Genomic DNA, 16779 nt, shown 5'->3' with positions numbered 1-16779 from the left:
ACTTGATTGTTAAAGCTGCACAGAACTGGAAAGCTAAGGGATACTTTGATGTGGGTCCTTAACAGCTTGACCTCCACAGTTAATATTAATTGAAAGTGCCAATCACAGTAATGAAGCGGCCGCCGAGCTTTGTTATGCAGACCAATTATTACTAAGAAATTTATTAAATGATTCTTTGCAGACGTTTGCTGCCTGACCTGGAATTAAAGTCTCTAGTGAAATTATTATCCTGTCCATATATGGTTATATATTAAGTGATTATTTAGTACAATTTCTTTATAACTACTTAGTATTTAGTCATATGACACTATGCTAGAACAAATTTTAGTAACTGATTATTAACTTTTTAATATTGCGTAGTATAGAGAAACTGTAACAAAATTGCTTTATTTTCTGCATAATACTATGCAATATTAAAAAGATCTTAGTTGATTACTGAAGTAAGTTCTAATTTTAGCAAAGTATCATACGACCCTTAAAGATTATTAAATATTTGGTTTTTAAATATTTGCTTGGTGGGACAATCTTCCAGATTTATAAGGTTCGTTGTTTGACCTAGAGTAGAAATCTTTAAATACTTACGTTTCATAAATACTGGGATATAGTGTAATATAAGATATATATGAAGCCAAAATAGGATAACACGATCCAGTTAAATTCCCCCCTTCAATTCCCCTTTTCAATTCACATTAAAAAAATATTCGTTACAACGTTACAATATCTAATACCTAGGTATCTAGTTTAATTTTATTTTTATTTCAGTTTTATATAAATTTAAACATAAACGTAGTGTAGGTACTTAATAATAAATTTATCAAATCTAAGTCAGAATACTTATATTAATAAAATTTTAGGCCAATATTATAACAATATTAGGTTAAGTTATACAGGGTGGTCCGAATTTTAAGCAGGAAACTTCGAGGGCAGATAGATCTCTTTAAAATAATATGTGTTTGCCTTATAAACATTGGTCTGGAACAGCCCCGTTTTAGAGGTACAGGGTATTGAAGTTGTTAAAAAAAATTGATTTTTTGTTTACATCTCCGGAATCTATTAACCGATCTCAATAAAATTTGGTACAGAGAGTGTATGCCTTACATTCCCTAAAATATGAGCTGTAAAGGTTCAACCAGTGGTGTACAACTGGACAGGGATCACCCCTTTTTTACAAAAACACCTACGCTACTGCATTTTTACAAGTCATTGTAACTGATTTATATTCTAAATGCACAAAATACGTAAAAAGGTGACTTTAATTTTTTTCCTAAGATTCGGCGTTCTCAAGTTATTCATACCAATACAATCCCCTTGTGGCAGACACTTCTAACCTTAATATTACAAGAATATTTATATTTATGCTTAAAAGTAAGTTATTGAGATCGATTAATAGATTCCGATATAAACAAAAAACTTTTTTTAACTTCAATTTAACAACTTCAATACCCTGTATCTCTAAAACGTGGCTGTTCCAGATCAATGTTTATAAGGCAAACGCATATTATTTTAAAGAGATCTATCTGCCCTCGAAGTTTCCTGCATAAAATTCGAACCACCCCAATTGTTTGATTACAAGAAATTTATAAAAAGTGCTAAGATGGCATTGGAATTTCCCAAACACCTATATTTCTCATCTAATCGCCTTAGTTCTTATATTAAATCCAGATACTCGCAGGAAAGGTCAAATTTCTGAAAGTGTGTGGTACACATATTTAATTCCCTATTAAAAAATTTAGTCGTATATAAGCACTAACAAGACCCGTAGGAATTAATTCCATTTACATAAAAAAATTAAGGCTCGGCGCCAGTTTCTAATAAACCGAATAGTAAATCTTTTCGAGGTGGACGGAAGACCATAAATTCATTCACACGATTACATTTATTGTCTACATTAAAACAAATTTGTAAACAGACAGAGACCGAGTGGTAAATAATATCTATCAGATCCTTAAGCAGGGTGGCAGACCGGCTTATTATCATAACTGACTTGTTATCGACACTATGTTTTCAGTGCTGTGACACATGGGTATTCTCTAGTATATATACAGGGTGTACTACGAAGAGGGCCCAGTAGGATTATCTCAAAAAGTGTCTAGTCAGAATTGAAATCCAAAAATCTGCAAACAGGAGTTTATCAAATAGATCTATTCAATGAAAATAATGTCAACTTTCTCGCACTTCCGGTTATACCGAAAGTTATCATCAACCTGTTATTTCAAATGGAACACTCTGTATATTTATACATTTTTTTAATTCTACGGCAAATTCTAGACTAATTTCATATAAGGTATTATAGGTCAAAATGTGACAGTTTTCAAGTTATCAATTTTAGAAAAAAATTGAGGGATGCAAGTGATTTTTGAAAACAGGATAACTCTGACATTTAGTTTTATTTATTAATGAAATTTGGCATGGATAATTTACAAGCTATGAAATTCATCCAGTTTATGTCAAATTTGCAAAAATTCATAGAGAATGTGACGTGTGGCCAATATTGTGACGTTGAAGTTGAATTTACTCAAGAATTTCAAATGGTATACACCCTGTATATTATTACATAAATTGATGTAAAATTAAATTTAATTTAAAACGATACTATAGTTCTCTATACCCAAAGTCAACAGTTCTTGTCCAAATTGAAAATTATTGATTTCACACAAAAAAATCTACAGTGGATTTGATGCATTAAAGAATTGAATAATAAACGGTGTCTGATTAATAAACTGTAATTTTTATTATTCTTATACCTTCATCAAAAACAATAATTCAGTATATGAAATTAAAAACAGACTATGTTTTAATATATGTACTTGTACATATACATTTTAAGAATTTAAATTTTATCTAACGAATTACATAAAATCGTTTTTTATTTTTTTTCTCGATAACGGTCGCAGACTCGAAAAAATCATAAGAGGCAAAAATGTTTCTCAACAAAACATAAAATTAAATTTTGATTTTAGAATTTAAAAACGGTGCACCGCACAAAACTTCAGGGAAAGAGAAGGGGGCATATAATATCACGACCATTTGGCATGTCCAATGATGTAAGCCCTACAGCGTAACCTATATTCCAAATTTGGGCTAAATATCTCAAAAACTGTGGGAGCTATATAGAAAAAACTAAAAAAATCTTAAAATTTCAACACCCTGTCGGTCGGTAACGAAGCTTTTGCGGACCTATGTTTATATGAACTTTTAGTCATGAAATAAGCCAAAGAATTACCCCCTGCCTTATGCACATGATATTTAGGAATACCCTGTATATGAAAGATTTGTACTTCTTTATCACTTAATTACTATTGAAAAGAAAACTAAAGGTAGTACTTACAGATACGTTTATAAAGCAGCATGCGTTGATTGTGTCTTTTCTAATGCTCAACTGAATTAAGTATTAACATATACTATAACAATTTAATTTTATTAGTCAGTTAGTGACAATTTGGAAGATCATAAAGTCGATAAAATATTCGAATGAGAAAGTGAATATTAATAACAAATGCCATCCTAATGGCACATACCTTAAGCTTAGTCCAAGATAGGTGTAAGAAAACAAAAAATTAAACTACAAAAATTGAAAAATCGATATTGTTATTAATCTAGAAATGATGATCTGGAATTTCTATTTTTTTCAAAACAGTCAAGTGGATCTAACATATGTAGGTTAAGATGTATTTGAAAAAGTGTAATATTTGTTGTACAGTCCTAAATATAGGGTGTTAGAAGTTTGACTGCCAAATTTAACATTAAAATAAACAAAAAAACCTTATATGACATGGGTCCTAAACTCAACCATTTCCGAGAAAAAAATTATCAAATTCTCCAATTTGATGTGTTAAAGTTAGATTAATTTGGGAATATTGACATAACTGCGTGCATAGAATACCATAAAATACAATGTATCACTTTTTTGTACTTCTATATAATAAAATAATTAGCGTTGTAATAAATTTAAAATTCGATAAAATTCATATCGAGCAACGGAGCGGCGATTTATTAACACGATTTACTAAGGTGTTCAGCAATCACCAATACGCAATTCAGTTGCGTATCTGGATTCGATCGTGTCGGAGTGTTTTTTGCGTACCACTATTTCCTTTTCTTGAGGTGTTTTCCAGCGAGTGCGCGAAAATTGGATTCGAAGGTGTTGTGCGTACATCGAAAATGGTGGTGGACATTTTGAGCATATGTTGTAGCTTGTTTTGTACCTATGCGTTTAAATATTAGATACTGCATTTTACTTTTTGGTAACTACCTAAATTATTTTTGATACGCATAATTATTTGGACGAGTTCTTGTTTTAAGATATTCATAATTCATACTAAAATTGGAGCTAAAATTTAAGGACACTACCTTCGTACACTATCTTCGTACTACAAAATCGATACATTTTATTTTATTTATTTAAAAACTGGAAAACAATTGTCTTAAAATTTACTAAATGTTTCACAATAATAGCTGTTTACGTTTCTTCCGTAGGACTTGTACACGTGGTGTGTATCAGCAGTTTAAGCGCTGTTGTCATGTTGTGATGAAACTCCCCAATATTAATACTCGTTTAATACACTTACGGTTTCTAGTCGCAAGTCCATAGAGAAATACAAAACAGCTGGTTGGAAACGAGAATGCAATTGGATTGACACTATGCGTTTAACAACAAACCATAGTATCATATATTCAGAGTTCTCAGTATTATAGATTACGATATTATGATTATAGTCAAAATCTGTAGATCACTTTTTCTCATAATCTATGACCAGTGTCTGCCATGGATAAACTTTCACCTCGTCTCTCTCTTCTGGTTATCGACTCGGCTAGCCTCCCTACCTCAACTCCATCGGTCGTTATCGTTTTCAGCCGCATTCGAACCACAAGCGCGGCTCACTTTGTTTGAATTTAAAGGGAACATTTTCTCAAACTATTGAACTGAATTCATAATACCACTTTCAAAGTTATTGACCAATTAAATAATTGATAAATTAGGATATTAATGAGACTCTAATTAGTAGTAGTACGAGTATATTTATTTTGTTATGGATATTTTGAGTGAATAAAACGTTCGTTACAGTTCGTGAACACTGTTAGGGAACAGTTAGTTAATATTGTTCGTGTCAATATAGACGTTAACGATTGTTATTTGGTCGTAAATATTATTATCAATGTTAATAAAAATTCATACTTTCATAACCTTGTGCGTGGACAGTGATAGTGTGTCATGGTGAATCCGGCCTTACAACTGCTGATGTCAGGACTGTCACTGAAATATATTAAAATAGAAACAATTTGTGTTCTGGAATAGTGTGTAAATATTTATTTACGCATTAATTAGGTTTTGCGTAATGTAAAGTTGTTATTTTACTCACGGCAGTTGAAAAAATTGTTTACATTGTTGGCATACCACGCAACGCAACTGAGAAGAAAGCTTGTATGGTTACACCACTGGCTCTTCCGCCCAACGCCGGTGCATGGACATAAATCGCCTCATGGCGCTATAACAATGGAATTAATGATCCTTGCATCATTATGTAAATTCGACTTGCGAGCTTTTAAGGCAATTAATTTTTAACTTTTTTGAATTAAGGTACAACATAATTAGACAAATTAATTGCTTTTAATTTGTTTTTAAACAAAGGAAACGCATTATCGCGTTCATTTAGAGATAAAACATTACAATAATTAAGCAGATAAATTATTGCTACGTATACGGGAAAGTAGAGAATTAATTGAACACTCTTTTGATGTATTACATACATTAGAGACTATTTTGTAAAACTTACTGATATGAATAATAAGTACCTGGTTTAAATACATGCAGTGATTCTAAAATATGTTTTACATTTCAACAGTTGCCATTATAATAAATGAAGGAGAACAATACCTACTAATTGCAAATACCAAAAATAGGAAGAAATGTTTTTAATAAATTTTGGATTCTCTAAAAATTATTTTTTGTATTTTTGGAAAAGCTCGAAACATTTTTTTTATGTTAAAAAAGTTTCAATACTGATTAAAATTAACCTAAATTACCAATTAAGAGATCTCTCCTTGTTTATAAGTTGATTCAAATCCGTTTATAGATCCCTGAGATCCTTGAGATCCCTCGAAAATTAAAAGCCTCTGCAATAAAAGTTTATAAAGCAATGCACATTTATTCTATGATCTTCGGAAGTATTTTCTATTTCCAATAATATCTTATTTTTGTAGAAAATAAAAGGTTTAGTAGAAAAATATTGACATTTTAATAAACTCACGCAAAAATGGTCACCGGTGTCATGGCGTCTACGTGACGTCACATCTATGTTTGTCAACATTAAAAATAAGGTGCTAATATCTTCTGTTGCAAGATTCTTTAGTTAAATAAAAATATACAAAGTTCCCATAATAGTGTATGAATTTTATTTACCGTCATATTGTACTTTGGTATAGTCTTCGAGCAAATACTCCTAGAGGCAACCTTCAGTGCTGAGAAAGTGCGACTGGTGTGCGAGAGAGAAAGGAGAATAAAAGGACATGCTATCTCTCTCGTTCCGCGAGCTGATTGGTCGGGGCTTAGGTGCAGGACGGTCATTGGCACGCACCGACCAATCCAGCTCGCGGAGCGAGAGATATTACATGTCCTTTTATTCTCATTTCTCTCTCACACACCAGTCGCGCTTTCTCAGCACTGAAGGCTGCCTCTAGGAGTATATGCTCGAAGGGTATAATAATGGATGCACATTATCTTTCCATGAAGAGACATTAAGAAAATCTGATACATACGTAGTTGTCATCAAATGTAACATTAATGATTTCTACTTTTTTATTTGTACTGTAAATAGCCGTTTTGAAGCCCTTTTAAACACATTTGTAGCTGCCATCTGAACATAAAACTTCTGCGTCGGTTTTCCTTTTTCCACAGAATTTTTCACAGGTTTCATCAGGCGATCCTGCTGTCGTGGGATAATTTTTGCAAAGCATTATACCACATTTTAAAAAAATTTTTTTCCCGAACAGGTACCTACTTACAGTTTTCCTCTCTTCATCCTCCAAGATTCTATCGTCTTTCATTCATTTCCCATTATTAACGTTATCAGAGTTGCATCATTGGTTTTGACTAAATTCAAACGCTCGTGAGGCCGTCACTCTGCCATATGTCAGCAACAGCTTTTATGTTGGTCTCGTCTCTTCTTCAACTTTCGTGTCATCTTCATCAGTCAATACGAGTTTTTTCAAAAATGTGTCGCAGGATTGTTCTTTGTATTTCAGCACCAATTTATGCATGGATAAACTTTTGATCATATAGTCTTTTTGATATTTATTAACTCGCAGTTGTTGAGCTTTATTTTCTTTCCCTCTTTTATAAGTACAAATGATACAAAATGACATTTACATAGATGTGACGTAATTCGCTCTGTGTTCAACCTATCATGACGGTTTGCTGTATTTTATAGCTTTATTTTATCAAAAATATTATCAAACTCGCTCATAATATAAAAATAAATACGTTTTTCTTAGTCCTTGAATCATATTTCATTTGATAAATACATAATTTTAGTGATTCTTGGTTACTGTCATCATGCCTTCCCTGTATAGTCAGTGTGTGGATAAACAAAATTAAATCCTACTTTTCGTAGGTATATGCAGTCAGTAAGTGGTGAGACTGGCGAGTCTCCAGCTAAATATTGAACCGCAGTAGGGGGCCAAAGGGCGCAATTAGAACCAAAGCAGGCAATTAGCGGCAACTAAGAGAATTGTGTATATTAACAGACCACCCTCTGTTGAACTGTCATTACTACGAAATTATTTAGTGTAGAAGATACTTATGAAAAAATATATGTTAAATAGACGTGTTGTTTATGAGGGTTGGATTTTTTTTATAGAATTGTATACAGTTTATTCATCCCATACAGTTTCTAATACACTATTTGACTTAAACAAAGAAGAAAATAATATTTCATATTTCTTTTGCTAAGAACCAATAACTACAGTGTGAATGTAAACATGTATTTTTCTTTATTTTATAATCTAACTTAGTACCTGTACATTTCCAGTTATATACTGGATATTACATAAAAACATATTTATTCAAATGGAACTAACTCCCTTTGTGCTGTTGTCGATTTAAATACAACTTTTTCACAAATAGGCAATATACAATATTTCAGAAATAATACAAACCTCTATGAAGCACATATTAAGAATATCTGTTTTACATCTCATTTCTTAAGGATTGCAGTGGCTTTAGAAAATTTCTTATGAAAGAAAACGAATATGTGCTGAAAGTTCGCCTAAAGGCGGCTATCCACTTGTGGTAATGCTCCGTAACGTAACAACAAACATGTTACGGCCTGTTGCAAAAGGTGACACGGTTCGCTGCGAAAGTATGTGTGGTTTTGATAGTATCATTCATTCCGCAACGTAACAAAATAAGGTTACGAGATGACATAGGAACATAAATTCGCAGTATGAACCTGACTGCAATAATGGATTCGTCACTGCAATTGCAGTTAGCAGCAACGTCATATATTTATTCATCATACAATTTTGAAGAATAAGAAACGCAAATCTCCGGAAATCTTTTCTTTACTCCACTCCATGGCACAAACACAGAAAAACATACTCTTCCTAGTCACTGCAGAAAATAGACTGACTCCAGACCATATAAAAAAGACTGACGAAACAAAAAATAAGACAAAATCACACGTGCAATAGGCAACGTTACGGCCAAAAGGGTAACCCCGTCTCAACATGTGACAGAAAGTACTGTTGCAATCCTTTGATGCGACGACTAAAAACCAACAACTGATGGTTCGTCCCGGATTAGCGTGTCAAATTTGTTACACGTACCACGCAACAATTTTCCGTTTCCACTAGCTGTAACGTAACATGTTCGGTGTTACGTTACGGGGCATTTGACACAAATGGATAACCGCCTTAAAGCGTACTCTGTTCTACTTTGTATACAACGTGTCCCTTTTTTGGACGGATTCTTCTATAACTCTCAAAATAACAAAAATACAAAAGCACCAAAGCTACTTTGATAAAAAAGCAAATATTTATTACAGTTAAAACATATTGTTTTGGTGTTATGTGATTTAAAAAAGAATGGGCGTTTGTATAGTATCTTTGAATATGTCAAATATCTCAGAAATTAAAGGCAACAATAAGATGCAGTCTTCACCACTGGCTCAACCAGGGATAAACTTAACTTATGTATTAGTTAAATACTTTGGCTTTGTTGGACCAACAATTAAACTTTTGCAATCGCATGGTCGAATATTACAACATTTATTACGTCGGTGAAAATTCTTAATATACAATCCTATTGTTCCCCTTTGGTAATGTCTTGTAATAAGAATTAATAGAGCAGGCTTCAAGTTCTACAAAATAGAGCAATGCGAATAATTCTTGCAAATATACATCAGTATTTACAGAACTTTTTTATTAAAAGAGCAGACCTTCATGGATATAATGTTCGATCAATTTTCCACATAAAAGGATTGGATGAAGTCCCTTATTTGGATAGTCAGATGTCACGGTCAAAGAAAATCTGACTTTCTATAGTGAAAATTTATAATAAGTAAATTGTATTTTAATAATTTTGTACGTTGACTTGTTATTACTTTATTATTAGTATGGACATGTAATAATTAATAAAAATATTTCGTATTTCCATAAAAATTTATTTGCACAATCTTGTAACTCTTTTTCTAATATTTATATAACTTTAACGTTAAACGAGGTGCAAAAATAATTTTTACACTTGGAAATGGCAACAAATAATATGAAAACTGGTGAATATTTCGCAACCTATATGAATAAGTGAAAGTTAATAAAAAATCGGTAGAAAGTTAAATTTTACATCAACTTCTTCTATGATCTTTAATTATTATTTTTCTGTTTGTAATATATGCAGAATATAAATATTTTCATCCTCGAATGTATGGTGAAAATTACTAGCTGCAGATGTTTGATATTTTTAAAATGTTGCAATAAGCCAATTTTTGAAAAGGAAAAAGAAACTTGTCAAATGGTTACGTATAATATACGTACGTGTTAACTATTTTGTCACATATTTTCATTCAATATGTATCTTACTTTATAGTAGAGTGGAAGAATGCCAAATTTCTTACTTTTATGTTATTTTTTTTTCACAGCTTCTTCTGGTGTATCTTACCGAAGGGTGAAAGTCAAGTCCATCATACGCTCATTTTTTATTTAAAACGATCTTGTTATATTACATGTGTGGCAAATAACTGTGTTTTACGCAAGAGTATGAATATTTTGATCAAAATTGATTTGCGCTAAATATTTACTGAAAGATTATGGTACGACACTTGTGAATAAAATAGTAGGTATACGGAATTACAGGCACTTGTTTTTTGATTGCAATTTTTTTCTATTTCTATTACCAGTTCTTGATACTTTTATTTCTTTTCTGAATTTTTTTACGACATCAATTATGTAAGTCATATCTTCTATTTTATCCTGAAATATTATGTCCCGCATGTTGTATACGATTGGTTTATCAGTCAGTTTGTCAAGTCCCAATATAATTTATCATAATTATTCCACAGACAAAATAGCTATCGCCACAGACCGCTACTGGAATAGGCCAGCAGTTTTAAATTTCCGAATTGCCGGTAGAGTACACCACCAGCAGAATTTTAGGAAGAATCAAATGCAGCGGCCCGCATACCTAACGCGTATCCTAGCAACATATAAACAAGACTTTGGTAATGTTGCCAGGTGTACTTACGGATTTCTTTTGAACACTTTTTATCAATATCTGTTTTTTGCGTTACTGTATTTACTTAAATGTATGATGTAGGTATTGATAAAAACGTTTTTAAAGAATCAACGAATATCTATGTAGTTTCATATGATATTCTGCAGCGGTGTTACAATTAAGTTTAAGGTTAAGTAATCATAATTTCGTAAATTAGCTACCTACTATTTTAATTTTTTGGTATTGAAATACTGCAGAAAATATATTTCCAAATAAACAAAATCCGTAATGATATTTTAAACAGCTTGTAATATAATTTTTTTAATATTTGATGATGACAATAAATTTATTTAATATACAAGGTGGGTTATTAGTACGCCGCGGAATGTAGGTTTAATAATTAAAGATGGAAAGAAACTTTAAATACAAATGTACGACTTTTCCTTTATTTCATTTGACATCAAAATTTGCTGGAATAAAATATATGTTTAAGATAAAAAAAATCATCCTTATGAAAATAACAAACAACGATTTTTATAACTAACCTTTACAACAACATAAGGAGAATACCTAGAAACGAAATAACATTAAAATACCTACAATTTTTACAAATCAACATGCAAGTAATTGTGATGATACAGTTGAAAATATGTTTTAATTTCTTATTAATTGCTTCAAAAACAAATTCAAAATTATCAAGCATTTCGTCCTGTATTTTTCGTTCAATACTTGTAAATTTTCAGGTCTTTAAAAAAAATATGTCTAAAGGACTGACAATGAGATCGGGGCTGTTTTCTGGCCACCTAAGGTTTCTAATAATATTTTTTAGTGTTCGTTGACGGGATTCTTCCTCCAAAATAAATTTGCCAATATTCCTGAAGAACTTTTGCACATTATTGTTATTTTAATAATACAGTTAATTATGTTTTATTTTTCGTCATCAGAATAACCCATTGTAATTTTTTTAATTTTTAAAATTAAAATGGGTTATTCTAATAATGATAAATCCCCGCGGCCGGTAGACCGTAGATTAGCTATGCTTGTACGGAGGATTGGCACCGTCTGTGCAGGTATGGTAGGGTGGAAGAATGTTGGCTTGGGTCAATGTGAGAGATTGACACCTGTTGGCATTTGACCACACCCCTAATTAATGAGGTTTTCCAGGTTTCCCTCATTCTTGCACTGAATGGTGGTTAGGGCCTACCAACATAAGTCGTTCCTGGGCGCAATTGCGGCCTGCGTAATAATAATATACACACTTTAACATACAAATTTCTTTGGCTATTCTTTAATAATAATATGCCGCCTCCTCTCCCGCACAAGTCTCCGACTTCTGGGCTAATTCTCGTAGTTAGAATGAGGAGTAGAGTTATTATTATTATATTATTGTGTATTTTTAAAAGAGGGTTCGTTTCTGTCGTTTTTGTCTTATTGTGTGCGAGAGAGATAGAGATATAGTGTGCAATAGAAACAGAGCGACTCTGTCCTCATAGAGGGCTTCTCTCTCTCTGCTGTCTTCAGAAGTCTCCCCAGCAATTTCAGGACACCTAGGGAGGGAGCGCCGGGTAGAGCGCGTGTCCTTTTTAGCCTTCGTTATCGATATATGTAGTCACACAGTATAAGAAAAAAAAAACGGTTTTAGCTCGTAACACGGAAATGGCTGGAAATATAAACAAATTTAGAAATTTTCCCTTGGAGTAGAGCACTCGGTGGGTGACGCAGAGCGGGGTGTCACAATATATGAAAGAAAAAAAAACAGTATTTGCTTGGACTCCAAGCATCAAAAAATCTCCCATGGTGAACGAGTGAAAAACGTCATAACCCGCATGTCAAAAAAAAATTGGGACCAACGGTGTGTGACATCATAGGATAAAAGAGTATTTATAACTCCGCTAACCGGCTAACGAAAGCCTGCATCCATTTCGGGTTGCCAATTTCCAGCATTTAAGAAGCAGTCCGTGGCGATACGCTATATTGTCTGTGATTATTCTCTGACATTGTTTGTGGTGCGTACGTATACTATGGGTCTGTGTATTTATACAGTTGATACTGTAAGGCCATTGCCTGATGTGTAATTTTGGCTATTATATTATGAGCATCTTTATACTTCACAGTTGCTAATAGTTGGTTGGTAGCAACCTGATTAAGATCGATCGTTTTGGGAAATAAATGGCATTTTCTACATTTATCATTTATAATTGTGTTGTGATCTTGAATTGCAAGAATAAAACTCTCAGTTTCAGGATATAACTGTCCTTTCTGTAAAAATTTGTTTCAATGTTCTCTATTTATCTGTTCCTGATTGAGGTTATTACAGTGTTTACCAGGAAGCAACTTGGAAGACCAATTCATTATTTTGTCTTCTATTAAATTGAAGACGAAAAAGTGTTCTTGTGCCGATATACTTGTGCAATTTTAAACAATTTTTATTGTAGATGTACCTAATGGTTTCTTTATTATACCGAGAAATCCAAAACGATTGATGGCGGCGCCGCTACTTACAAATATTTTGTGTGGCGCTTTGCTATTATGTTCACTCTTCGTAGTTGGCAACAATGACTTAATTCGATCAGTGGCGGGTTAAATGAAGTGGCAATAGGGTCACATATTCATTTTAATCGCAAAAATACAACACAAAAAGCAGAATGTTGGCACGAATTAATTTAAGGGGTTTATTAATTTGTTAAAGGAATGGATTAAATAGATTTACCCGTCTTCTTAAACTATTAAATACATTATTTAATTCATTTTCTGTAATATTAGCAAAGGACCCCGCACAAACCTTATGGAAATGGATCCCCGGTGGATCTCTATCAAATTTTGGGAATGAACTCTTCAGAGCATCCTGAGCAAGAGTTCTCATGGGCACAAAACCTGGAAATCGCTCCCAACCCCCCAAAATGACCCCCAAAGGTCAGGTGCTCATACCACACCACCAAAAAAGTATCAGACCCACACATGCAATATATGATTTCTAGTGTATTTTTAAGCGCTGAATACGAATATATCATCATTTTTGCTCTAGCACGTATCAGTCTTCAGCAAATCGCTGAAAAAGCTTCAGAAAACCGAAGAAAGAATATTTTGGCCTGTGATTCACATGCGATATTTGGTTTCTGGTCTATTTTTGCACGCTGAGCAAGATTCTGAGGTCAAATGTGCTTTAATTGCCATAATACCATAAGTCTTCAACTAATAATTGAAGAAGCTTCAAAAACTGAAGAAAGAACATTGTGTTCTGTAATTCACATGCGATATGTACACACCACTGAAGAACCATGGTGTTCTTTCTTCAGTTTACTCTTACTCTTCGTAGACCACGTACTACGATAATTTTGTAATTTTATGTATCCACTAAGATGAAACCATGTCTCATCGGTAAAAAAGTTATATCTAAAAGATTGCCATCGCTTAAGTTGTTATTAAACCAGTTACAATAGTTCACTCTTTTTCATTATCTAATGGTAATAATTCTTGCACCATAGAAAATTTATATGGATATATGATCAACTGGAAGTAAATTTTAATATCTTTGATAACATTTACGTGTGACGTCAGCTTCAATCATTCTGGATCGCTCGGTACAAATAGGATCTTATTAGTATAAACGAAATAGCCTGTACAAATGAAAATAATTTTGAAAATATGTTAATTCACGCAACTTTTATTTGAAACAATTTTTAGTATATTTAAATGGGGAACCCTGCTTATTTTACAAGTAATAGGTATTTATTGTGGAACTATTTGTTGGCTATTAAACACCTGTGCAAGAGATGACATTTTTTCAAGTTATCAAATAACAAAACTTGGACTGTTTACCAAGAACAGAACAGCTGAAGTCAAACAATCTTGCTAACAACCTTTACGTAGGTAGACATATTATTAAGCCCCCGTTATTATGCTTTGCATTTATTATACTCCATATTTATTAGTACTAATCCCCTGTCCGCGTTGCTCAATTGACAGTGAAAACTAATCATAATCAAGTTCATAATTATAATTAGTAACGCACTTCAGCAAAAAAAAAATGATTTATAATACACGTGCGTTTTTATTCTGCTGCATTAGTGTCACAGATAAAACGTGAAAGTATCTGATACGTAATTAATCTATTATAAACCTATCTCGTTGGGTCCGCTATGGTGGATAAGGGAGCGGGCTATAAGATATAATATGTGCGAGAATTCCTTCAGCATTTTAATAGACGGATGTCTATTTATGAGCTTAATTAATATTGTTATATTACAAACCAAATACCAGTGGGCGGTGCAGGCCGTGATTGATCCTGGAAAAACAATTCCATACTTATTATGAGCTTCCCGAGAGCGGCGTCGCTTCATTATCACCATCATGATAGTACTGGTATAAAGTTAGAAGAGGCAGGTTGGCTAGTTGCTATCGGAATCGGTTCCATTTTAAGTGTTCAGATAGATATTTTGTTCGGGTAATAAAGTAACAGAATTACTAGATACATTACGATCGATTGTGTTAATAATAGTAAATTAGTCGGTACCAAGGTATGTATACAAGGTTCGGAAAAAGTTCTGACGATTATTTGAGACATTTCAACAGCGTAACAATATTGCAACTACTAAATGAATAACTTTTATACTCAATAAGAATAAATAACTTTTATAACTCAATAACATATATAATAAATTAAAACACTATAATAAATGGACTATTAATACATTGTTTTTAAGGAGGTAAGTGGATTTTATCGTAGAAGTGGAAGTTGCTACTGACAACGGGAGGTAAGTGAGGTAACTTACCTCCCTAGGGAAAAACCGATTTCGAGTTATAAATGAATATTTTATGAACAAATAAATAGAAATATTTGATGAACATTACATTTTATTAATTATTATGAATGAATATTTATAGTAATTGTACAGTTATTATATTTAGTAACATTTATAAAATCTGGATAATTATTCCCCTCGCGTTTACTTATTCTCACATTTTACTCAAAATGATTTGACCGCTTCATTTCAGTCACCGGAGGCTCAATATTATCTGAATGATCCATTAAAACAGCATGATGCGACGTACTTCTAGAACCTGGAGTTGAAGTGTCATTGTAAAGAATCCTGTCGGTTATTTCATTTTTGTTACTTAAACTGTCAGCAACAGAACTTTGTGCAATCGTGGCTGATTTCCACCCACCATGACTGCTGATTGCTAATACATCAATTCCTGTATTAGCCAGTAACGTTGCCGATGTTCTTCGGAATGAATGGCCTGTATATATTTCAGGATGTTCTAGTTTCAAAAACTGTGCAATCTTGTAACATCTAATTGCTTGATAGTGCATAAAAAGCATGAAATTTCAGTTTTAATTTCCAATCTAATCCATTTTTTGAGCTGTGCTTCTACCCTACTGAAATATTCAGAAAAATAATGGTATTTTTTGTAAATAAAAAATAATATTCTTTCTCTTTTCATAAGACACACTGTTTTCGAGATAGGTGAATAATGTGATTTTGAAACACCTCTTGATATACTCATGTGTAGGTACTTATGTGTACCTAGTTGATAACACTTTTATTTTTGTATCTCCAGAAAAATTATATTAACTTTAAATTTTACAATAATGCTGTCAAGTTTTTATCATGAGGTCTAGTTAAGAAATATATTGTTTTTATAAATAAAAGCACCCATTCTCTGCTGACATATGTAAATTCAATATTTCACGGAAAAGATGCCTTTATAATGAGCATGCCAATGAATATGGACTTGAAACTCGTCGTCTGTATGCTGAGGCTTATCTTAGTCGTCAACTTCTTTCTGCTTATATTTCATTAGCTGTTACAAGACTGGAAAATTTGGTAGAAACTCTATAGATTATAGAAAGTCTTGATATATTTCCACACCCGAAGTAAAAGAGCAAGCACTGTAGAAAGTAGGAAAAAAACCCTGGAATTAGTTTAAGGGGATTGGTATTCATGTTCTCTTGTTTGGAGAACCCTTAGGGAAAAGCTGCTATACCTAATCTAACGCATACAAGCCCTCAATTTGTTAGTGTAGGATTCCAGACTAATATTTTGTAGGTGGATTTTGAGCATGCGAACAAT

This window comes from Anoplophora glabripennis, unplaced genomic scaffold (assembly GCF_000390285.2).
Source record: "Anoplophora glabripennis isolate ALB-LARVAE unplaced genomic scaffold, Agla_2.0 scaffold335, whole genome shotgun sequence".
NCBI classification, from domain to species: domain Eukaryota; kingdom Metazoa; phylum Arthropoda; class Insecta; order Coleoptera; family Cerambycidae; genus Anoplophora; species Anoplophora glabripennis.
Note: the sequence above shows the minus strand (reverse complement) of the source record.